A 24,439-nucleotide genomic window follows, 5' to 3' on the forward strand; every position below is an offset into this window, starting at 1 on the left:
TTTTTACTTTTTTTTTTTTGCAGTGTTATAGGTCCCATAGGGACCTATAACACTGCACACACTGATCTCTTATACTGATCATTGTTATCCCATCGGGACCTATAACACTGCACACACTGATCTCTTATACTGATCATTGTTATCCCATAGGGACCTATAACACTGCACACACTGATCTCTTATACTGATCATTGTTATCCCATAGGGACCTATAACACTGCCCACACTCATCTCTTATACTGATCATTGTTATCCCATAGGGACCCATAACACTGCACACACTCATCTCTTATACTGATCATTGTTATCCCATAGGGACCTATAACACTGCACACACTGATCATTGTTATCCCATAGGGACCTATAACACTGCACACATTGATCTCCTATGCTGATCATTGGTGTGTATTAACACGCCTGTGATCAGTGTTATCGGCGCTTGACTGCTCCTGCCTGGATCTCAGGCACGGAGCAGTCATTCGTCGATCGGAAACCGAGGAGGCAGGTAAGAGCCCTCCCGGTGTCCTGTAAGCTGTTCGGGATGCCGCGATTTCGCCACGGCGGTCCCGAACAGCCCGACTGACTAGCCGGGATACTTTCACTTTCGCTTTAGAAGCGGCGGTCAGCTTTTACCGCCGCTTCTAAAGGGTTAATACCGCACATTGCCGCGATCAGCGATGTGTGGTATTAGCTGCGGGTCCCAGCCGTTGATGAGCGCCGGGACCGACGCGATGTGATGCGGGGTCGCAGCACGACCCCGCTTCATATCGCGGGAGCCGGCGCAGGACGTAAATATACGTTCTGCGTCGTTAAGGGGTTAATCCTTCCATCACTTATTAGCTGCTGAATACTGCAGAGAAAATTATTTTCTTTTTGGAACACAGAGCTCTCTGCTGACATCACGAGCACAGTGCTCTCTGCTGACATCTCTGTCCATTTTAGGAACTGTCCAGAGCAGCATATGTTTGCTATGGGGATTTTCTCCTACTCTGGGCAGTTCCTAAAATGGACAGAGATGTCAGCAGAGAGCACTGTGGTCATGATGTCAGCAGAGAGCACTGTGGTCATGATGTCAGCAGAGAGCACTGTGCTCGTGGTGTCTGCAGAGAGCTCTGCGTTGCAAAAAGAAAATAATTTTCTCTGTAGTATTCATCAGCTAAGAAGTACTGGAAGGATTAAGATATTTTTAATAGAAGTAATTTACAAATCTGTTTACAGGGGTATTCCAGGCAAACACATTTTTTTATATATCAACTGGCTCCGGAAAGTTAAACAGATTTGTAAATTACTTCTATTACAAAATCTTAATCCTTCCAATAGTTATTAGCTTCTGAAGTTTTCTGTCTAACTGCTCAATGATGACTCACGTCCCGGGAGCTGTGCAGTTCCTATGGGGATATTTTCCCATCATGCACAGCTCCCGGGATGTGACATCATCATTGAGCAGATAGACGGAAAACTTCAAAAGCTAATAACTATTGGAAGGATTAAAAAATTTTAATAGAAGTAATTTACAAATCTGTTTAACTTTCCGGAGCCAGTTGATATATAAAAAAAAGGTTTTGCATGGAATACCCCTTTAATTTTCTGGCACCAGTTGAAAAAAAGAAAAAGAAAAGTTTTCCATCGGAGAACCCCTTTAATTGTCCTGGTTCATTGTCCTCCGGACGAGGCTCAGTCCTCATATATTAGAGTTCCCAGTTTCGCTCCGGGGGCCTCACCTGCTCTTATCCCGCTTGTATCTCTTTCTTATATTAATCCTGAGTTTCCAGACAATGATCTTTCATTTACTGTAGATTATTATAGAGATACATGGGGCAAATATCTGAGGGAACACTGCCCTCTGCTGGACAACTGACAAAGTGCAACAACTGCCAGAAAAAGGAAGAAGCAGCAGAAAGTGAAGGGCGACTCCGCTCACATGTAAATTCTGTATGTTCCCGCACCCCTGTCTGCAGGCCGTAGTGTTAACCCCTTGAGGACACCACCAATTACAATTTTTTGCACTTTCATTTTTTCCTCCTCCTATGAGGGCTTGTTTTTTGAGCGACCATTTGTACTCAGTCAGGACACCTTTAATTTTACCATAAAATGCACCGAAACCTCAAAAAAATTTATTTGTAGGTGGAAATTTATAAGAAAATCTTAATTTTGCACCTTTTATGGGGTTTGGTTTTTAAGCAGTGCAATGTATGGTAAAAATGATCTATTAGGCCGGGTTCACATCACGTTTTTGCCATACTGGTTTTCAATCCGTTTTTCTAAAGAAAACCGTATGGCAAAACAAAGGATGGAGCAGTATGGAAAAAAGTAAACCGTATGTGTTTTTAAACAGTATACTGTTTTTAAAAGTGCATACAGTTCCGTCAGTTTAAAAAAATGTTGTCCATTTTCAATGGGAGGGGTCTTGGGTGGGGACTTTAGGCTTCAAATGCGCATGTACAAAGTAAAAACGTATACGTTTTTCCCATATGGAACCGTATACATGTGCGTTTCCCATTGACGTCCATGTTAAAAAAAAATGTATGCGGTTGCAGTACCGTGGTTGACCACAATTTTGTCTCCGGTTTAAAAACCGTACTGCAACCGCATACATTTTTTTTTAACATGGACGTCAATGGGAAACGCACATGTATACGGTTCCGTATGGGAAAAACGTATACGTTTTTACTTTGCACATGCGCATTTGAATCCTAAAGTCCCCACCCAACACCCCTCCCATTAAAAATGGACAAAATTTTCAAAAACGTATCGGTTTTTTTTTTTTTATAAAAACTGACGGAACTGTATGCGCTTTTAAAAACAGTATACTGTTTAAAAACGTATACGGTTTACTTTTTCCCATACTGTTCCATCCGTTTTTTTGCCATATGGTTTTCTTTAGAAAAACGGATTGAAAACAGTATGGCAAAAACGTGGTGTGAACCCAGCCTTATCTTTATTCTGTCGGGCAATGCGATTAAAACGACATCCGATTTATAGAGTTTTTCTATTATTGCGCTACTTTTTTATTTTTCTTGATAAAATTGTAAAACTCTGTGATCTGTAGTTTTTATTTGTATTATTGCTGTTTTGATGGGACTTTTTGATCCCTTTTCATTCATTTTTGCCTATATATGATGTGATTAAAAATCAGTATTTTTGGTATATTTTTTGCTTTTACACTGTTTACCATGTGGAATCCTGAAATTTATATTTTAATAGGTCGGACAATTATGTTCCCAGTGATACAAAATATGCAAAAAAAAATTTTTGTTTTAGGATTGGAAAATAAGGGTGATGAGATTTTATTTAGGGGAGGGGGTTTATTTTATTTTAGATACTTATTTATCTTTTTTCACACTTCCATAGGGAACCATTATGTACTGTATGATGCTGGGCCTATCGGCGATCAGCGGCAGGAGGCACTTTGAACTCACTTCAAAGTTACTTAAAGGGGTACTCCGCCCCTAGAAATCTATCCAAAGGATAGGGGATAAGATGTCTGATCACAGTTGTAGTGTAGAGAAGATATGATGATGATGGTGGTTGTCTAGAGAAGATATGATGATGGTGGTTGTAGTGTAGAGAAGATATGATGATGGTGGTTGTAGTGTAGAGAGGATATGATGATGGGGGTTGTAGTGTAGAGAAGATATGATGATGATGGTTGTCTAGAGAAGATATGATGATGGTGGTTGTCTAGAGAAGATATGATGATGGTGGTTGTAGTGTAGAGAAGATATGATGATGGTGGTTGTAGTGTAGAGAAGATATGATGATGGGGGTTGTAGTGTAGAGAAGATATGATGATGGTGGTTGTAGTATAGAGAAGATATGATGATGGGGGTTGTAGTGTAGAGAAGATATGATGATGGTGGTTGTAGTGTAGAGAAGATATGATGATGGGGGTTGTAGTGTAGAGAAGATATGATGATGGTCGTTGTAGTATAGAGAAGATATGATAATGGTGGTTGTAGTGTAGAGAAGATATGATGATGGTGATTGTAGTGTAGAGAAGATATGATAATGGTGGTTGTAGTGTAGAGAAGATATGATGATGGTGGTTGTAGTCTAGAGAAGATATGATGATGGGGGTTGTAGTGTAGAGAAGATATGATGATGGTGGTTGTAGTATAGAGAAGATATGATGATGGGGGTTGTAGTGTAGAGAAGATATGATGATGGTGGTTGTAGTGTAGAGAAGATATGATGATGGGGGTTGTAGTGTAGAGAAGATATGATGATGATGATGGTTGTCTAGAGAAGATATGATGATGGTGGTTGTCTAGAGAAGATATGATGATGGTGGTTGTAGTGTAGAGAAGATATGATGATGGTGGTTGTAGTGTAGAGAAGATATGATGATGGGGGTTGTAGTGTAGAGAAGATATGATGATGGTGGTTGTAGTATAGAGAAGATATGATGATGGGGGTTGTAGTGTAGAGAAGATATGATGATGGTGGTTGTAGTGTAGAGAAGATATGATGATGGGGGTTGTAGTGTAGAGAAGATATGATGATGGTCGTTGTAGTATAGAGAAGATATGATAATGGTGGTTGTAGTGTAGAGAAGATATGATGATGGTGATTGTAGTGTAGAGAAGATATGATAATGGTGGTTGTAGTGTAGAGAAGATATGATGATGGTGGTTGTAGTCTAGAGAAGATATGATGATGGGGGTTGTAGTGTAGAGAAGATATGATGATGGTGGTTGTAGTATAAAGAAGATATGATGATGGGGGTTGTAGTGTAGAGAAGATATGATGATGGTGGTTGTAGTCTAGAGAATATATGATGATGGTGGTTGTAGTGTAGAGAAGATATGATAATGGTGGTTGTAGTGTAGAGAAGATATGATGATGGGGGTTGTAGTATAGAGAAGATATGATGATGGGGGTTGTAGTGTAGAGAAGATATGATGATGGTGGTTGTAGTCTAGAGAATATATGATGATGGGGGTTGTAGTGTAGAGAAGATATGATGGTGGTTGTAGTGTAGAGAAGATATGATGGTGGTTGTAGTGTAGAGAAGATATGATGATGGGGGTTGTAGTGTAGAGAAGATATGATGATGGGGGTTGTAGTGTAGAGAAGATATGATGATGGTGGTTGTAGTGTAGAGAAGATATGATGATGGTGGTTGTAGTGTAGAGAAGATATGATGATGGGGGTTGTAGTGTAGAGAAGATATGATGATGGGGGTTGTAGTATAGAGAAGATATGATGATGGGGTTGTAGTATAGAGAAGATATGATGATGGGGGTTGTAGTATAGCGAAGATATGATGATGGGGGTTGAAGTGAAGAGAAGATATGATGATGGTGGTTGTAGTGTAGAGAAGATATGATGATGGGGTTGTAGTCTAGAGAAGATATGATGATGGTCATTGTAGTATACAGAGGATATGATGATGGAGGTTGTAGTGTAGAGAAGATATGATGATGATGGTTGTAGTGTAGAGAAGATATGATGATGGTCGTTGTAGTGTAGAGAAGATATGATGATGGGGGTTGTAGTGTAGAGAAGATATGATGATGGTGGTTGTAGTGTAGAGAAGATATGATGATGGTAGTTGTAGTATAGAGAAGATATGATGATGGTGGTTGTAGTGTAGAGAAGATACGATGATGGGGGTTGTAGTGTAGAGAAGATATGATGACGGTCGTTGTAGTATAGAGAAGATATGATGATGGGGGTTGTAGTGTAGAGAAGATATGATGATGGGGGTTGTAGTGTAGAGAAGATATGATGATGGTGGTTGTAGTATAGAGAAGATATGATGATGGGGGTTGTAGTGTAGAGAAGATATGATGATGGGGGTTGTAGTGTAGAGAAGATATGATGATGGGGGTTGTAGAATAGAGAAGATATGATGATGGTGGTGGTTGTAGTCTAGAGAAGATATGATGATGGGGGTTGTAGTGTAGAGAAGATATGATGATGGAGGTTGTAGTGTAGAGAAGATATGATGATGGGGGTTGTAGTGTAGAGAAGATATGATGATGATGGTGGTTGTAGTCTAGAGAAGATATGATGATGGGGGTTGTAGTGTAGAGAAGATATGATGATGGAGGTTGTAGTGTAGAGAAGATATGATGATGGGGGTTGTAGTGTAGAGAAGATATGATGATGGGGGTTGTAGTCTAGAGAAGATATGATGATGGTCGTTGTAGTATAGAGAAGATATGATGATGGGGGTTGTAATCTAGAGAAGATATGATGATGGGGGTTGTAGTGTAGAGAAGAAATGATGATGGGGGTTGTAGTGTAGAGAAGATATGATGATGGGGGTTGTAGTGTAGAGAAGATATGATGATGGTGGGGGTTGTAGTATAGAGAAGATATGATGATGGTGGTTGTAGTGTAGAGAAGATATCATGATGGTGGTTGTAGTCTAGAGAAGATATGATGATGGGGGTTGTAGTGTAGAGAAGATATGATGATGGGGGTTGCAGTGTAGAGAAGATATGATGATGGTGGTTGTAGTGTAGAGAAGATATCATGATGGTCGTTGTAGTATAGAGAAGATATGATAATGGTGGTTGTAGTGTAGAGAAGATATGATGATGGTGATTGTAGTGTAGAGAAGATATGATAATGGTGGTTGTAGTGTAGAGAAGATATGATGATGGTGGTTGTAGTATAAAGAAGATATGATGATGGGGGTTGTAGTGTAGAGAAGATATGATGATGGTGGTTGTAGTCTAGAGAATATATGATGATGGTGGTTGTAGTGTAGAGAAGATATGATAATGGTGGTTGTAGTGTAGAGAAGATATGATGATGGGGGTTGTAGTATAGAGAAGATATGATGATGGGGGTTGTAGTGTAGAGAAGATATGATGATGGTGGTTGTAGTCTAGAGAATATATGATGATGGGGGTTGTAGTGTAGAGAAGATATGATGGTGGTTGTAGTGTAGAGAAGATATGATGGTGGTTGTAGTGTAGAGAAGATATGATGGTGGTTGTAGTGTAGAGAAGATATGATGATGGGGGTTGTAGTGTAGAGAAGATATGATGATGGGGGTTGTAGTGTAGAGAAGATATGATGATGGTGGTTGTAGTGTAGAGAAGATATGATGATGGTGGTTGTAGTGTAGAGAAGATATGATGATGGGGGTTGTAGTGTAGAGAAGATATGATGATGGGGGTTGTAGTATAGAGAAGATATGATGATGGGGGTTGTAGTATAGAGAAGATATGATGATGGGGGTTGTAGTATAGCGAAGATATGATGATGGGGGTTGAAGTGAAGAGAAGATATGATGATGGTGGTTGTAGTGTAGAGAAGATATGATGATGATGGTTGTAGTGTAGAGAAGATATGATGATGGTCGTTGTAGTATACAGAGGATATGATGATGGAGGTTGTAGTGTAGAGAAGATATGATGATGATGGTTGTAGTGTAGAGAAGATATGATGATGGTCGTTGTAGTGTAGAGAAGATATGATGATGGTCATTGTAGTATACAGAGGATATGATGATGGAGGTTGTAGTGTAGAGAAGATATGATGATGATGGTTGTAGTGTAGAGAAGATATGATGATGGTCGTTGTAGTGTAGAGAAGATATGATGATGGGGGTTGTAGTGTAGAGAAGATATGATGATGGTGGTTGTAGTGTAGAGAAGATATGATGATGGTAGTTGTAGTATAGAGAAGATATGATGATGGTGGTTGTAGTGTAGAGAAGATACGATGATGGGGGTTGTAGTGTAGAGAAGATATGATGACGGTCGTTGTAGTATAGAGAAGATATGATGATGGGGGTTGTAGTGTAGAGAAGATATGATGATGGGGGTTGTAGTGTAGAGAAGATATGATGATGGTGGTTGTAGTATAGAGAAGATATGATGATGGGGGTTGTAGTGTAGAGAAGATATGATGATGGGGGTTGTAGTGTAGAGAAGATATGATGATGGGGGTTGTAGAATAGAGAAGATATGATGATGGTGGTGGTTGTAGTCTAGAGAAGATATGATGATGGGGGTTGTAGTGTAGAGAAGATATGATGATGGAGGTTGTAGTGTAGAGAAGATATGATGATGGGGGTTGTAGTGTAGAGAAGATATGATGATGATGGTGGTTGTAGTCTAGAGAAGATATGATGATGGGGGTTGTAGTGTAGAGAAGATATGATGATGGAGGTTGTAGTGTAGAGAAGATATGATGATGGGGGTTGTAGTGTAGAGAAGATATGATGATGGGGGTTGTAGTCTAGAGAAGATATGATGATGGTCGTTGTAGTATAGAGAAGATATGATGATGGGGGTTGTAATCTAGAGAAGATATGATGGGGGTTGTAGTGTGAGAAGAAATGATGATGGGGGTTGTAGTGTAGAGAAGATATGATGATGGGGGTTGTAGTGTAGAGAAGATATGATGATGGTGGGGGTTGTAGTATAGAGAAGATATGATGATGGTGGTTGTAGTGTAGAGAAGATATCATGATGGTGGTTGTAGTCTAGAGAAGATATGATGATGGGGGTTGTAGTGTAGAGAAGATATGATGATGGGGGTTGCAGTGTAGAGAAGATATGATGATGGGGTTGTCTAGAGAAGATATGATGATGGGGGTTGTAGTGTAGAGAAGATATGATGATGGGGGTTGTAGTGTAGAGAAGATATGATGATGGTGGTTGTAGTATAGAGAAGATATGATGATGGGGGTTGTAGTATAGAGAAGATATGATGATGGGGGTTGTAGTATAGAGAAGATATGATGATGGGGGTTGTAGTATAGAGAAGATATGATGATGGGGGTTGAAGTGAAGAGAAGATATGATGATGGTGGTTGTAGTGTAGAGAAGATATGATGATGGGGGTTGTAGTCTAGAGAAGATATGATGATGGTCATTGTAGTATAGAGAGGATATTATGATGGAGGTTGTAGTGTAGAGAAGATATGATGATGATGGTGGTTGTAGTATAGAGAGGATATGATGATGGTGGTTGTAGTATAGAGAAGATATGATGATGGTCGTTGTAGTGTAGAGAAGATATGATGATGGGGGTTGTAGTGTAGAGAAGATATGATGATGGTGGTTGTAGTGTAGAGAAGATATGATGATGGTCGTTGTAGTGTAGAGAAGATATGATGATGGGGGTTGTAGTGTAGAGAAGATATGATGATGGTGGTTGTAGTGTAGAGAAGATATGATGATGGTAGTTGTAGTATAGAGAAGATATGATGATGGTGGTTGTAGTGTAGAGAAGATATGATGATGGTGGTTGTAGTGTAGAGAAGATACGATGATGGGGGTTGTAGTGTAGAGAAGATATGATGACGGTCGTTGTAGTATAGAGAAGATATGATGATGGGGGTTGTAGTGTAGAGAAGATATGATGATGAGGGTTGTAGTGTAGAGAAGATATGATGATGGTGGTTGTAATATAGAGAAGATATGATGATGGGGGTTGTAGTGTAGAGAAGATATGATGATGGGGGTTGTAGTGTAGAGAAGATATGATGATGGCGGTTGTAGAATAGAGAAGATATGATGATGGTGGTGGTTGTAGTCTAGAGAAGATATGATGATGGGGGTTGTAGTGTAGAGAAGATATGAAGATGGAGGTTGTAGTGTAGAGAAGATATGATGATGATGGTGGTTGTAGTCTAGAGAAGATATGATGATGGGGGTTGTAGTGTAGAGAAGATATGATGATGGAGGTTGTAGTGTAGAGAAGATATGATGATGGGGGTTGTAGTGTAGAGAAGATATGATGATGGGGGTTGTAGTCTAGAGAAGATATGATGATGGTCGTTGTAGTATAGAGAAGATATGATGATGGGGGTTGTAGTGTAGAGAAGATATGATGATGGTGGGGGTTGTAGTATAGAGAAGATATGATGATGGTGGTTGTAGTGTAGAGAAGATATCATGATGGTGGTTGTAGTCTAGAGAAGATATGATGATGGGGGTTGTAGTGTAGAGAAGATATGATGATGGTGGTTGTAGTATAGAGAAGATATGATGATGGGGGTTGTAGTGTAGAGAAGATATGATGATGGGGGTTGTAGTCTAGAGAAGATATGATGATGGAGGTTGTAGTATAGAGAAGATATGATGATGGGGGTTGTAGTGTAGAGAAGATATGATGATGGTGGTGGTTGTAGTCTAGAGAAGATATGATAATGGGAGTTGTAGTGTAGAGAAGATATGATGATGGTGGTTGTAGTATAGAGAAGATATGATGATGGGGGTTGTAGTATAGAGAAGATATGATGATGGAGGTTGTAGTGTAGAGAAGATATGATGATGGTGATTGTAGTATAGAGAAGATATGATGATGGGGGTTGTAGTCTAGAGAAGATATGATAATGGGGGTTGTAGTGTAGAGAAGATATTATGATGGTGGTTGTAGTATAGAGAAGATATGATGATGGGGGTTGTAGTATAGAGAAGATATGATAATGGGGGTTGTAGTGTAGAGAAGATATGATGATGGTGGTTGTAGTATAGAGAAGATATGATGATGGTGGTTGTAGTATAGAGAAGATATGATGATGGTCGTTGTAGTGTAGAGAAGATATGATGATGGTGGTTGTAGTCTAGAGAATATATGATGATGGAGGTTGTAGTGTAGAGAAGATATGATGATGGGGGTTGTAGTGTAGAGAAGATATGATGATGGGGGTTGTAGTGTAGAGAAGATATGATGATGGAGGTTGTAGTATAGAGAAGATATGATGATGGGGGTTGTGGTGTAGAGAAGATATGATGGTGGTTGTAGTGTAGAGAAGATATGATGATGGAGATTGTAGTATAGAGAAGATATGATGATGGGGGTTGTAGTGTAGAGAAGATATGATGATGGTGGTTGTAGTGTAGAGAAGATATGATGATGATGGTGGTTGTAGTCTAGAGAAGATATGATGATGGGGGATGTAGTGTAGAGAAGATATGATGATGGTGGTTGTAGTCTAGAGAAGATATGATGATGGGGGTTGTAGTGTAGAGAAGATATGATGATGGTGGTTGTAGTGTAGAGAAGATATGATGATGGGGGTTGTAGTGTAGAGAAGATATGATGATGGGGGTTGTAGTGTAGAGAAGATATGATGATGGAGGTTGTAGTATAGAGAAGATATGATGATGGGGGTTGTGGTGTAGAGAAGATATGATGGTGGTTGTAGTGTAGAGAAGATATGATGATGGAGATTGTAGTATAGAGAAGATATGATGATGGGGGTTGTAGTGTAGAGAAGATATGATGATGGTGGTTGTAGTGTAGAGAAGATATGATGATGATGGTGGTTGTAGTCTAGAGAAGATATGATGATGGGGGATGTAGTGTAGAGAAGATATGATGATGGTGGTTGTAGTCTAGAGAAGATATGATGATGGGGGTTGTAGTGTAGAGAAGATATGATGATGGTGGTTGTAGTGTAGAGAAGATATGATGATGGGGGTTGTAGTGTAGAGAAGATATGATGATGGGGGTTGTAGTGTAGAGAAGATATGATGATGATGATGGTGGTTGTAGTGTAGAGAAGATATGATGATGGTGGTTGTAGTGTAGAGAAGATATGATGATGGTGGTTGTAGTGTAGAGAAGAAATGATGATGATGGTGGTTGTAGTATAGAGAAGATATGATGATGGAGGTTGTAGTGTAGAGAAGATATGATGATGGGGGTTGTAGTGTAAAGAAGATACGATGATGGGGGTTGTAGTGTAGAGAAGATATGATGATGATGGTGGTTGTAGTATAGAGAAGATATGATGATGGTCGTTGTAGTATAGAGAAGATATGATGATGGGGGTTGTAGTGTAGAGAAGATATGATGGGGGTTGTAGTGTAAAGAAGATATGATGATGGGGGTTGTAGTGTAGAGAAGATATGATGATGGGGGTTGTAGTGTAGAGAAAATATGATGATGGTGGTTGTAGTGTAGAGAGGATATGATGATGGTGGTTGTAGTATAGAGAAGATATGATGATGGTGGTTGTAGTGTAGAGAAAATATGATGATGGTGGTTGTAGTGTAGAGAGGATATGATGATGGTGGTTGTAGTATAGAGAAGATATGATGATGGTGGTTGTAGTGTAGAGAAGATATGATGATGGTGGTTGTAGTGTACATAACATATGATGATGGGGGTTGTAGTGTAGAGAAGATATGATGATGGTGGTAGTAGTGTAGAGAAGATATGATGGGGGTTGTAGTGTAGAGAAGATATGATGATGGTCATTGTAGTATAGAGAGGATATGATGATGGGGGTTGTAGTGTAGAGAAGATATGATGATGGGGGTTGTAGTGTAGAGAAGATATGATGATGGGGTTGTAGTGTAGAGAAGATATGATGATGGGGGTTGTAGTGTAGAGAAGATATGATGATGGGGGTTGTAGTGTAGAGAAGATATGATGATGGGGGTTGTAGTGTAGAGAAGATATGATGATGGGGGTTGTAGTGTACAGAAGATATGATGATGGAGGTTGTAGTGTCTGGACATTTCCAAATAATAGTACAGAAGACCTAGACAGAGCTTGATATTTACATGTTTTCTGGATCCCCGCTGGATCGCACACACTTTTTTATCTTTTTCTGGTCCCTCGGGTTCATCCCTCGGTCCATATGACACTCGTCTCAAGCCTTTCCCATGATCCATTGCGGCTGGAGACACCGTCTGATCACAGGGGGCTCGGCTTCTTCTTGTCTTCCCTGACATCCGGGCCCCGATGAGGTGTGCGCTCCATTTCTTCGTCCCGACGGCATCATGTGATCTTGGCAGACGTGAGCCCGGAAGAAGCACGTAGAGTTGTGCGAAACGTCCCGCAGTCGCCTCTGAGCGCTCCGCATTGTCTCCGTATTCCTCTCCGGGATCCGGTGTTTACACACTCTTCACTATTGTATATTTCATGTTGGACTATCTGTCCTGTAAAGGCTAAGTCCCCCATGGAGGTCGTTATACCAGGCGACCATCATCTCTAGTGCTGCCCCCTAATCTCAGAGGAGAGAGGAAGAAGCCTGAGACTGAAGAGACCGGGAAGACATGGAAGAGACTGAGTCTGCAATCAGCACATTAATGAGACGATGGTGGTCACATGATCATCCGCTAGGGGCTCAAGTCTGAGTGCACGTCCCTAGTAACCACTAAGCTTGTGTGTCACTATAAATGACTGTGTTACGCCGAGCGCTCCGGGTCCCCGCTCCTCCCCGGAGCACTCGCAGCATCCTCTCATTCGCAGCGCCCCGGTCAGACCTGCTGACCGGGTGCGCTGCAATATCACTCCCAGCCGGGATGCGATTCGCGATGCGGGAGGCGCCCGCTCGCGATGCGCATCCCGGCTCCCGTACCTGACCCGTTCCCCGTCTGTCTTGTCCCGGCGCGCGCGGCCCCGCTCCTTAGGGCGCGCGCGCGCCGGGTCTCTGCAATTTAAAGGGCCACTGCGCCACTGATTGGCGCAGCAGGCTTAATCAGTATGTTCACCTGTGCACTCCCTACTTATACCTCACTTCCCCTGCACTCCCTCGCCGGATCTTGTTGCCATTGTGCCAGTGAAAGCGTTTCCTTGTGTGTTCCTAGCCTGTGTTCCAGACCTCCTGCCGTTGCCCCTGACTACGATCCTTGCTGCCTGCCCTGACCTTCTGCTACGTGCGACCTTGCTCTTGTCTACTCCCTTGTACCGCACTTATCTTCAGCAGTCAGAGAGGTTGAGCCGTTGCTGGTGGATACGACCTGGTTGCTACCGCCGCTGCAAGACCATCCCGCTTTGCGGCGGGCTCTGGTGAATACCAGTAGCAACTTAGAACCGGTCCACCAACACGGTCCACGCCAATCCCTCTCTGGCACAGAGGATCCACCTCCAGCCAGCCGAATCGTGACAGTAGATCCGGCCATGGATCCCGCTGAAGTCCCACTGCCAGTTGTCGCCGACCTCACCACGGTGGTCGCCCAGCAGTCGCAACAGATAGCGCAACAAGGCCAACAGCTGTCTCAACTGACCGTGATGCTACAGCAGCTATTACCACAGCTTCAGCAACAATCTCCTCCGCCAGCTCCTGCACCTCCTCCACAGCGAGTGGCCGCTTCCGGCCTACGATTATCCTTGCCGGATAAATTTGATGGGGACTCTAAGTTTTGCCGTGGCTTTCTTTCGCAATGTTCCCTGCACTTGGAGATGATGTCGGACCAGTTTCCAACTGAAAGGTCAAAGGTGGCTTTCGTAGTCAGCCTTCTGTCTGGGAAAGCTCTGTCATGGGCCACACCGCTCTGGGACCGCAATGACCCCGTCACTGCCTCTGTACTGTTACGCCTAGCGCTCCGGGTCCCCGCTCCTCCCCGGAGCGCTCACGGCGTCTTTCTCCCTGCAGCTCCCCGGTCAGTCCCGCTGACCGGGAGCGCTGCACTGTCATGGCCGTTGGGGATGCGATTCGCACAGCGGGACGCGCCCGCTCGCGAATCGCATCCCAGGTCACTTACCCGTTCCCGTCCCCTGCTGTCATGTGCTGGCGCGCGCGGCTCCGCTCTCTAGGGCGCGCGCGCGCCAGCTCCCTGAGACTTAAAGGGCCAGTGCACCAATGATTGGTGCCTGGCCCAATTAGCTTAATTGGCTTCCACCTGGTCCCTGACTATATCTAACCTCCTCCCATGCACTCCCTTGCCGGATCTTGTTGCCCTTGTGCCTAGTGAAAGCGTTTTGTGTGTCTTAAGCCTGTGTACCAGAACTTCTGCTATCCACCCTGACTACGAACCTTGCCGCCTGCCCCCGACCTTCTGCTACGTCCGACCTTGCTTCTGTCTACTCCCTTGTACCTCGCCTATCATCAGCAGTCAGAGAGGTGAGCCGTTGCTAGTGGATACGACCTGGTCACTACCGCCGCAGCAAGACCATCCCGCTTTGCGGCGGGCTCTGGTGAAAACCAGTAGTGACTTAGAACCGGTCCACTAGCGCGGTCCTCGCCAATCCCTCTCTGGCACAGAGGATCCACTACCTGCCAGCCGGCATCGTGACAGTAGATCCGGCCATGGATCCCGCTGACGTCCCTCTGCCTTATATCTCTGATATCACCACGGTGGTCGCCCAGCAATCCCGACAGATCGCCCATCTAACCCACCAGCTGTCGGAAGTATTCACCATTGTGCAGCAACTTCAGTCGCAACTTCAGCAGCAATCATCTCCTCCGCCAGCTCCTGCACCCCTTCCGCAGCGAGTGGCCACTCCTAGCCTCCGCCTGTCCTTGCCGGACAAATTTAATGGGGACTCTAAGTTTTGCCGTGGCTTTCTTTCGCAATGTTCCCTGCACTTGGAGATGATGTCGGACCAGTTTCCTACTGAAAGGTCTAAGGTGGCTTTCGTAGTCAGCCTTCTGTCTGGAAAAGCCCTGTCATGGGCCACACCGCTCTGGGACCGCAATGACCCCGTCACTGCCTCTGTACACTCCTTCTTCTCGGAAATTCGAAGTGTCTTTGAGGAACCTGCCCGAGCCTCTTCTGCTGAGACTGCCCTGCTGAACCTGGTCCAGGGTAATTCTTCCGTTGGCGAGTACGCCATACAATTCCGTACTCTTGCTTCTGAACTATCCTGGAATAATGAGGCCCTCTGCGCGACCTTTAAAAAAGGCCTATCCAGCAACATTAAAGATGTTCTGGCCGCACGAGAAACTCCTGCTAACCTGCATGAACTCATTCATCTAGCCACTCGCATTGACATGCGTTTTTCTGAGAGACATCAAGAGCTCCGCCAGGAAAAAGACTTAGATCTCTGGACACCTCTCCCACAGTCTCCACTGCAATCTGCGCCTAGGCCTCCCGCCGAGGAAGCCATGCAAGTGGATCGGTCTCGCCTGACCCTGGAAGAGAGGAATCGCCGTAAGGAAGAGAATCTTTGTCTGTACTGTGCCAGTACCGAACATTTTTTGGTGGATTGCCCTATCCGTCCTCCACGTCTGGGAAACGCACGCTCGCACCCAGCTCTCGTGGGTGTGGCGTCTCTTGATGCTAAGTCGGCTTCTCCACGTCTCACGGTGCCTGTACGGATTTCTACTTCAGCCAGCTCTTCCCTCTCAGCCGTGGCCTGCCTGGACTCTGGTGCTTCTGGGAATTTTATTCGGGAGTCCTTAGTGAATAAATTCCATATTCCGGTGACCCGTCTTGTCAAGCCACTCCACATTTCCGCGGTCAACGGAGCCAGGTTGGATTGCACCGTGCGTTACCGCACGGAGCCCCTCCTAATGTGCATCGGACCTCATCACGAGAAAATTGAATTTTTGGTCCTTCCCAATTGCACTTCCGAAATTCTCCTTGGACTACCCTGGCTTCTACACCATTCCCCAACCCTGGACTGGTCCACTGGGGAGATCAAGAGTTGGGGTCCCTCTTGTTCCAAGGACTGCCTTAAACCAGTTCCCAGTACTCCCTGCCGTGACCCTGTGGTTCCTCCTGTATCCGGTCCCCCTAAGGTCGTTAGGGACTCTGCCTGCCACAGAAAATGCCTCTCCCCCCCTCCCAGTCCCTTCAGGCAAGCCTCTGTGTCCCCTCATGGCTCCCGTCCTTGTGTCGCCCTGCCCCGTGCCAAGCTTCACCCTCTGCCCTCCCTCCCCATTCCTACTCCTGCTGTACTGCCTGCCATTGAGGAAACCATCCATTCCTTCCCGGTGTCCTCATCCCAGGGGAGGCAGTCACCGGACAAAAAAAAGGGGAGACCTAAGGGGGGGGTACTGTTACGCCTAGCGCTCCGGGTCCCCGCTCCTCCCCGGAGCGCTCACGGCGTCTTTCTCCCTGCAGCTCCCCGGTCAGTCCCGCTGACCGGGAGCGCTGCACTGTCATGGCCGTTGGGGATGCGATTCGCACAGCGGGACGCGCCCGCTCGCGAATCGCATCCCAGGTCACTTACCCGTTCCCGTCCCCTGCTGTCATGTGCTGGCGCGCGCGGCTCCGCTCTCTAGGGCGCGCGCGCGCCAGCTCCCTGAGACTTAAAGGGCCAGTGCACCAATGATTGGTGCCTGGCCCAATTAGCTTAATTGGCTTCCACCTGGTCCCTGACTATATCTAACCTCCTCCCATGCACTCCCTTGCCGGATCTTGTTGCCCTTGTGCCTAGTGAAAGCGTTTTGTGTGTCTTAAGCCTGTGTACCAGAACTTCTGCTATCCACCCTGACTACGAACCTTGCCGCCTGCCCCCGACCTTCTGCTACGTCCGACCTTGCTTCTGTCTACTCCCTTGTACCTCGCCTATCATCAGCAGTCAGAGAGGTGAGCCGTTGCTAGTGGATACGACCTGGTCACTACCGCCGCAGCAAGACCATCCCGCTTTGCGGCGGGCTCTGGTGAAAACCAGTAGTGACTTAGAACCGGTCCACTAGCGCGGTCCTCGCCAATCCCTCTCTGGCACAGAGGATCCACTACCTGCCAGCCGGCATCGTGACATGTACACTCCTTCTTCACGGAGATTCGAAGTGTCTTTAAGGAACCTGCCCGAGCCTCTTCTGCTGAGACCGCCCTGCTGAACCTGGTCCAGGGTAATTCTTCTGTTGGCGAGTACGCCATCCAATTCCGTACTCTTGCCTCCGAATTATCCTGGAATAATAAGGCCCTCTGCGCGACCTTTAAAAAAGGCCTATCCAGCAACATTAAAGATGTGCTGGCCGCACGAGAAATCCCTGCTAACCTGCATGAACTTATTCATCTTGCCACCCGCATTGACATGCGTTTTTCCGAAAGGCGTCAGGAGCTCCGCCAGGATATGGACTTTGTTCGCACGAGGCGGTTTCTCTCCCCGGCTCCTCTCTCCTCTGGTCCTCTGCAATCCGTTCCTGTGCCTCCCGCCGTGGAGGCTATGCAAGTTGACCGGTCTCGCCTGACACCACAAGAGAGGACACGACGCTGCAATGAGAACCTATGCCTGTACTGTGCCGGTACCGAACACTTCTTGAAGGATTGTCCTATCCGTCCTCCCCGCCTGGAAAGACGTACGCTGACTCCGCACAAAGGTGAGACAGTTCTTGATGTGAACTCTGCTTCTCCACGCCTTACTGTGCCTGTGCAATATCTTCTTCTACCTTCTCCTTCTCTGCTATGGCCTTCTTGGATTCCGGATCTGCAGGAAATTTTATTTTGGCCTCTCTCATCAACAGGTTCAACATCCCGGTGACCAGTCTCGCCAGACCTCTCTACATCAATTCTGTTAACAATGAAAGATTGGACTGTACCGTGCGTTACCGCACGGAACCTCTCCTAATGTGCATCAGACCCCATCACGAAAAAATTTAATTTTTGGTCCTCTCTAATTGCACTTCAGAAATTCTTCTTGGATTACCGTGGCTTCAACGCCATTCCCCAACCCTTGATTGGTCCACAGGAGAGATCAAGAACTGGGGTACTTCTTGTCACAGGGACTGTCTTAAACCGGTTCCCAGTACTCCCTGTCGTGACCCTGTGGTTCCCCCGGTATCCGGTCTTCCTAAGGCTTATATGGACTATGCTGATGTTTTTTGCAAAAAGCAAGCAGAGACTTTACCTCCTCACAGGCCTTATGACTGTCCTATTGACCTCCTCCCGGGTACTACTCCACCCCGGGGCAGAATCTATCCTATCTGCTCCAGAGACTCTAGCCATGTCGGAGTACATCCAGGAGAATTTAAAAAAGGGGTTTATCCGCAAGTCCTCCTCTCCTGCCGGAGCTGGATTTTTTTTTGTATCCAAAAAAGATGGCTCCCTACATCCTTGCATTGATTACCGCGGACTTAATAAAATCACGGTAAAAAAACGCTACCCCTTACCTCTTATCTCGGAACTCTTTGATCGCCTACAAGGTGCCCACATCTTTACCAAACTGGACTTAAGAGGTGTTTATAATCTCATCCGCATCAGGGAGGGGGACGAATGGAAGACTGCATTTAACACCAGAGATGGACACTTTGAGTATCTGGTCATGCCCTTTGGCCTGTGCAACGCCCCTGCCGTCTTCCAAGACTTTGTTAATGAAATTTTTTGTGATCTCCTATATTCCTGTGTTGTGGTTTATCTGGACGATATTCAGATTTTTTCTGCCAACTTAGAAGAACACCGCCAGCATGTCCGCATGGTTCTTCAGAGACTTCGGGACAATCAATTATATGCCAAAATGGAGAAATGTCTGTTTGAATGTCAATCTCTTCCTTTCCTAGGATACTTGGTCTCTGGCCAGGGACTACAAATGGATCCAGACAAACTCTCTGCCGTCTTAGATTGGCCACGCCCCTCCGGACTCCGTGCTATCCAACGTTTTTTGGGGTTCGCCAATTATTACAGACAATTCATTCCACACTTCTCCACTATTGTGGCCCCTATCGTGGCTTTAACCAAGAAAAATGCCAATCCTAAGTCCTGGTCTCCCCTAGCGGAAGACGCATTTAAACATCTCAAGTCTGCCTTTTCTTCTGCTCCCGTGCTCTCCAGACCTGACCCATCTAAACCCTTCCTATTGGAGGTAGATGCCTCCTCTGTGGGAGCTGGAGCTGTCCTTCTACAAAAAAATTCTTCCGGGCATGCTGTTACTTGTGGGTTTTTTTCTAGGACCTTCTCTCCGGCGGAGAGGAACTACTCCATCGGGGATTGAGAACTACTGGCCATTAAATTGGCGCTTGAGGAATGGAGGCATCTGCTGGAGGGATCCAAATTTCCAGTTATTATATACACCGATCACAAGAATCTCTCCTATCTCCAGTCTGCCCAACGACTGAACCCTCGCCAGGCTAGGTGGTCGTTGTTCTTTGCCCGTTTTAACTTTGAAATTCATTTTCGCCCTGCCGACAAGAACATTAGGGCCGATGCTCTCTCTCGTTCTTCAGATGCCTCTGAACTGGAAGCCTCCCCGCAACACATCATTCCTCCTGACTGTCTGATCTCCACTTCTCCAGCTTCCATCAGGCAAACTCCTCCAGGGAAGACCTTCGTTTCTCCACGCCAGCGCCTCAGGATTCTCAAGTGGGGACACTCCTCCCACCTCGCAGGCCATGCGGGCATCAAAAAATCCTTGCAACTCATCTCTCGATTTTATTGGTGGCCGTCTCTGGAGACTGATGTTGTTGATTTCGTGCGGGCCTGTACTGTCTGTGCCCAGGATAAGACTCCTCGCCAGAAGCCTGCTGGTCTCCTTCATCCTCTGCCTGTTCCAGAACAGCCTTGGTCACAGATTGGTATGGACTTTATTACGGACTTGCCCTCATCCCGTGGCAACACAGTTGTTTGGGTGGTCGTTGATCGATTTTCCAAGATGGCACATTTTATTCCTCTTCCTGGTCTTCCTTCAGCGCCTCAGTTGGCAAAGCAATTTTTTGTACACATTTTTCGCCTTCACGGTTTGCCCACGCATATCGTCTCGGATAGAGGCGTCCAATTCGTGTCTAAATTCTGGAGGGCCCTCTGTAAGCAGCTCAAGATCAAATTAAACTTCTCTTCTGCCTATCATCCTCAATCCAATGGGCAAGTAGAAAGAATTAATCAGGTCCTGGGTGACTATTTACGGCATTTTGTTTCCTCCCGCCAGGATGACTGGTCAGATCTTCTACCATGGGCCGAATTCTCGTATAACTTCAGAGTCTCCGAATCTTCTGCTAAATCCCCAATCTTCGTGGTGTACGGCCGTCACCCTCTTCCTCCCCTCCCTACTCCCTTGCCCTCTGGTTTGCCCGCTGTGAATAAAGTGACTCGTGATCTTTCCACCATATGGAAAGAGACCCAAAATTCTCTTTTACAGGCTTCATCCCGAATGAAAAGATTTGCTGATAAAAAAAGAAGAACTCCCCCCATTTTTGCTCCCGGAGACAAGGTATGGCTCTCCGCTAAATATGTCCGCTTTCGTGTCCCCAGTTATAATCTGGGACCACGCTATCTTGGTCCTTTCAAAATCTTGTGCCAGATTAATCCTGTCTCTTACAAACTCCTTCTTCCTCCTTCTCTCCGTATTCCCAATGCCTTCCATGTCTCTCTCCTTAAACCACTCATCCTTAACCGCTTCTCTCCCAAAGTTGTTTCTCTCACTCCTGTTTCCGGTTCATCTGACGTCTTCTCTGTGAAGGAGATTCTGGCCTCCAAGACTGTCAGAGGTAAAAGATTTTTTTTGGTGGATTGGGAAAACTGTGGCCCAGAGGAGAGATCCTGGGAACCTGAGGACAACATCCTGGACAAAAGTCTTATCCTCTGGTTCTCAGGCTCCAAGAAGAGGGGGAGACCCAAGGGGGGGGGGTACTGTTACGCCGAGCGCTCCGGGTCCCCGCTCCTCCCCGGAGCGCTCGCAGCATCCTCTCATTCGCAGCGCCCCGGTCAGACCTGCTGACCGGGTGCGCTGCAATATCACTCCCAGCCGGGATGCGATTCGCGATGCGGGAGGCGCCCTCTCGCGATGCGCATCCCGGCTCCCGTACCTGACCCGTTCCCCGTCTGTCTTGTCCCGGCGCGCGCGGCCCCGCTCCTTAGGGCGCGCGCGCGCCGGGTCTCTGCAATTTAAAGGGCCACTGCGCCACTGATTGGCGCAGCAGGCTTAATCAGTATGTTCACCTGTGCACTTCCTACTTATACCTCACTTCCCCTGCACTCCCTCGCCGGATCTTGTTGCCATTGTGCCAGTGAAAGCGTTTCCTTGTGTGTTCCTAGCCTGTGTTCCAGACCTCCTGCCGTTGCCCCTGACTACGATCCTTGCTGCCTGCCCTGACCTTCTGCTACGTCCGACCTTGCCCTTGTCTACTCCCTTGTACCGCGCCTATCTTCAGCAGTCAGAGAGGTTGAGCCGTTGCTGGTGGATACGACCTGGTTGCTACCGCCGCTGCAAGACTATCCCGCTTTGCGGCGGGCTCTGGTGAATACCAGTAGCAACTTAGAACCGGTCCACCAACACGGTCCACGCCAATCCCTCTCTGGCACAGAGGATCCACCTCCAGCCAGCCGAATTGTGACAGACTGTAACCACTAAGCTTGTGTGTCACTATAAATGACTGTAACCACTAAGCTTGTGTGTCACTATAAATGACTGTAACCACTAAGCTTGTGTGTCACTATAAATGACTGTAACCACTAAGCTTGTGTGTCCCTATCAATGACTGTAACCACTAAGCTTGTGTGTCACTATAAATGACTGTAACCACTAAGCTTGTGTGTCACTATAGATGACTGTAACCACTAAGCTTGTGTGTCACTATCAATGACTGTAACCACTAAGCTTGTGTGTCACTATAAATGACTGTAACCACTAAGCTTGTGTGTCACTATAAATGACTGTAACCACTAAGCTTGTGTGTCACTATAGATGACTGTAACCACTAAGCTTGTGTGTCACTATCAATGACTGTAACCACTAAGCTTGTGTGCCACAATAAATGACTGTAACCACTAAGCTTGTGTGTCACTATAGATGACTGTAACCACTAAGCTTGTGTGTCACTATAAATGACTGTAACCACTAAGCTTGTGTGTCACTATAAATGACTGTAACCACTAAGCATGTGTGTCACTATAAATGACTGTAACCACTAAGCTTGTGTGTCACTATAAATGACTGTAACCACTAAGCTTGTGTGTCACTATAGATGACTGTAACCACTAAGCTTGTGTGTCACTATAGATGACTGTAACCACTAAGCTTGTGTGTCACTATAGATGACTGTAACCACTAAGTTTGTTGTTACGCCGAGCGCTCCGGGTCCCCGTTCCTCCCCGGAGCGCTCGCCTCATCCTCGTTGCTGCAGCGCCCCGGTCAGATCCACTGACCGGGTGCGCTGCGGTACCGCCTCCAGCCGGGATGCGATTCGCTATGCGGGTGGCGCCCGCTCGCGATGCGCACCCCGGCTCCCGTACCTGACTCGCTCTCCGTCGGTCCTGTCCCGGCGCGCGCGGCCCCGCTCCCTAGGGCGCGCGCGCGCCGGGTCTCTGCGATTTAAAGGGCCAGTGCACCAATGATGGTGCCTGGTCCAATCTTCCCAATTACCTTGATTAGTTTCCACTTGTGCACTTCCTACTTATACCTCACTTCCCCTGCACTCCCTCGCCGGATCTTGTTGCCCTTGTGCCTAGTGAAAGCGTTTCCTTGTGTGTTCCTAGCCTGTGTTCCAGACCTCCTGCCGTTGCCCCTGACTACGATCCTTGCTGCCTGCCCCGACCTTCTGCTACGTCCGACCTTGCTTCTGTCTACTCCCTTGTACCGCGCCTATCTTCAGCAGTCAGAGAGGTTGAGCCGTTGCTAGTGGATACGACCTGGTCACTACCGCCGCAGCAAGACCATCCCGCTTTGCGGCGGGCTCTGGTGAATACCAGTAGTGACTTAGAACCGGTCCACTAGCACGGTCCACGCCAATCCCTCTCTGGCACAGAGGATCCACTACCTGCCAGCCGGCATCGTGACACTTGTGTGTCACTATAAATGACTATAACCACTAAGCTTGTGTGTCACTATAGATGACTGTAACCACTAAGCTTGTGTGTCACTATAAATGACTGTAACCACTAAGCTTGTGTGTCACTATAAATGACTGTAACCACTAAGCTTGTGTGTCACTATAGATGACTGTAACCACTAAGCTTGTGTGTCACTATAAATGACTGTAACCACTAAGCTTGTGTGTCACTATAGATGACTGTAACCACTAAGCTTGTGTGTCACTATAAATGACTATAACCACTAAGCTTGTGTGTCACTATAGATGACTGTAACCACTAAGCTTGTGTGTCACTATAAATGACTGTAACCACTAAGCTTGTGTGTCACTATCAATGACTCCAACTACTAGTTTTATGGACAAACAACAGTCTCACTACATAATCTTAACAAATTAAAGACATTTTAGGAGATTTTCTACCTCAAAACATCCAAAAATCCTTCATCTCCAGCCAGGAGCCTTTTATATTTGGCGGCTCTTCACGTGTCGCGCATTTCTCTCGTTGAGGTTGTTATGGGGGAGACGACGCGTTTGATGCCCCTCAGGGGAGAACATGGAGGTTTAAGCACAGAAATGTTTGTGGTTTCGCTCCTGACTGTAAAAAGACTAAGGGAGGCGGGATGTCCCCGCGGGTACCGTCACTTGTCAGGCTGGCAGCGGCTCGGCAGGTGGGGGAGGGGGCACCAGGGATGTTTGTAAAGTTCAGAGATTTGCGTCGAGACGAGCAGCCGCGGTGGAGGAAACTATCGGATGTTTTATTCATTATATATTTGGTTTTTGGAAACTTTTTCCCACAATTACGATAAATGTGACAAATGGAGGTTAAAGATACAGAAGCCAAAGCGGGGAAGGAAGAAACAGGAGCTCGGGGTGACGGTCCCGTTTCCCCACTGGTCTCGGGGGTGACGGTCCCGTTTCATCACTGGTCTCGGGGGTGACGGTCCCGTTTCGCCACTGGTCTCGGGGGTGACGGTCCCGTTTCATCACTGGTCTCGGGGGTGACGGCCCCGTTTCACCACTGGTCTCGGGGGTGACGGTCCCGTTTCGCAACTGGTCTCGGGGGTGACGGTCCCGTTTCGCCACTGGTCTCGGGGGTGA

Source organism: Hyla sarda, chromosome 10, assembly GCF_029499605.1.
Source record: "Hyla sarda isolate aHylSar1 chromosome 10, aHylSar1.hap1, whole genome shotgun sequence".
Taxonomy (NCBI): Eukaryota; Metazoa; Chordata; class Amphibia; order Anura; family Hylidae; genus Hyla; species Hyla sarda.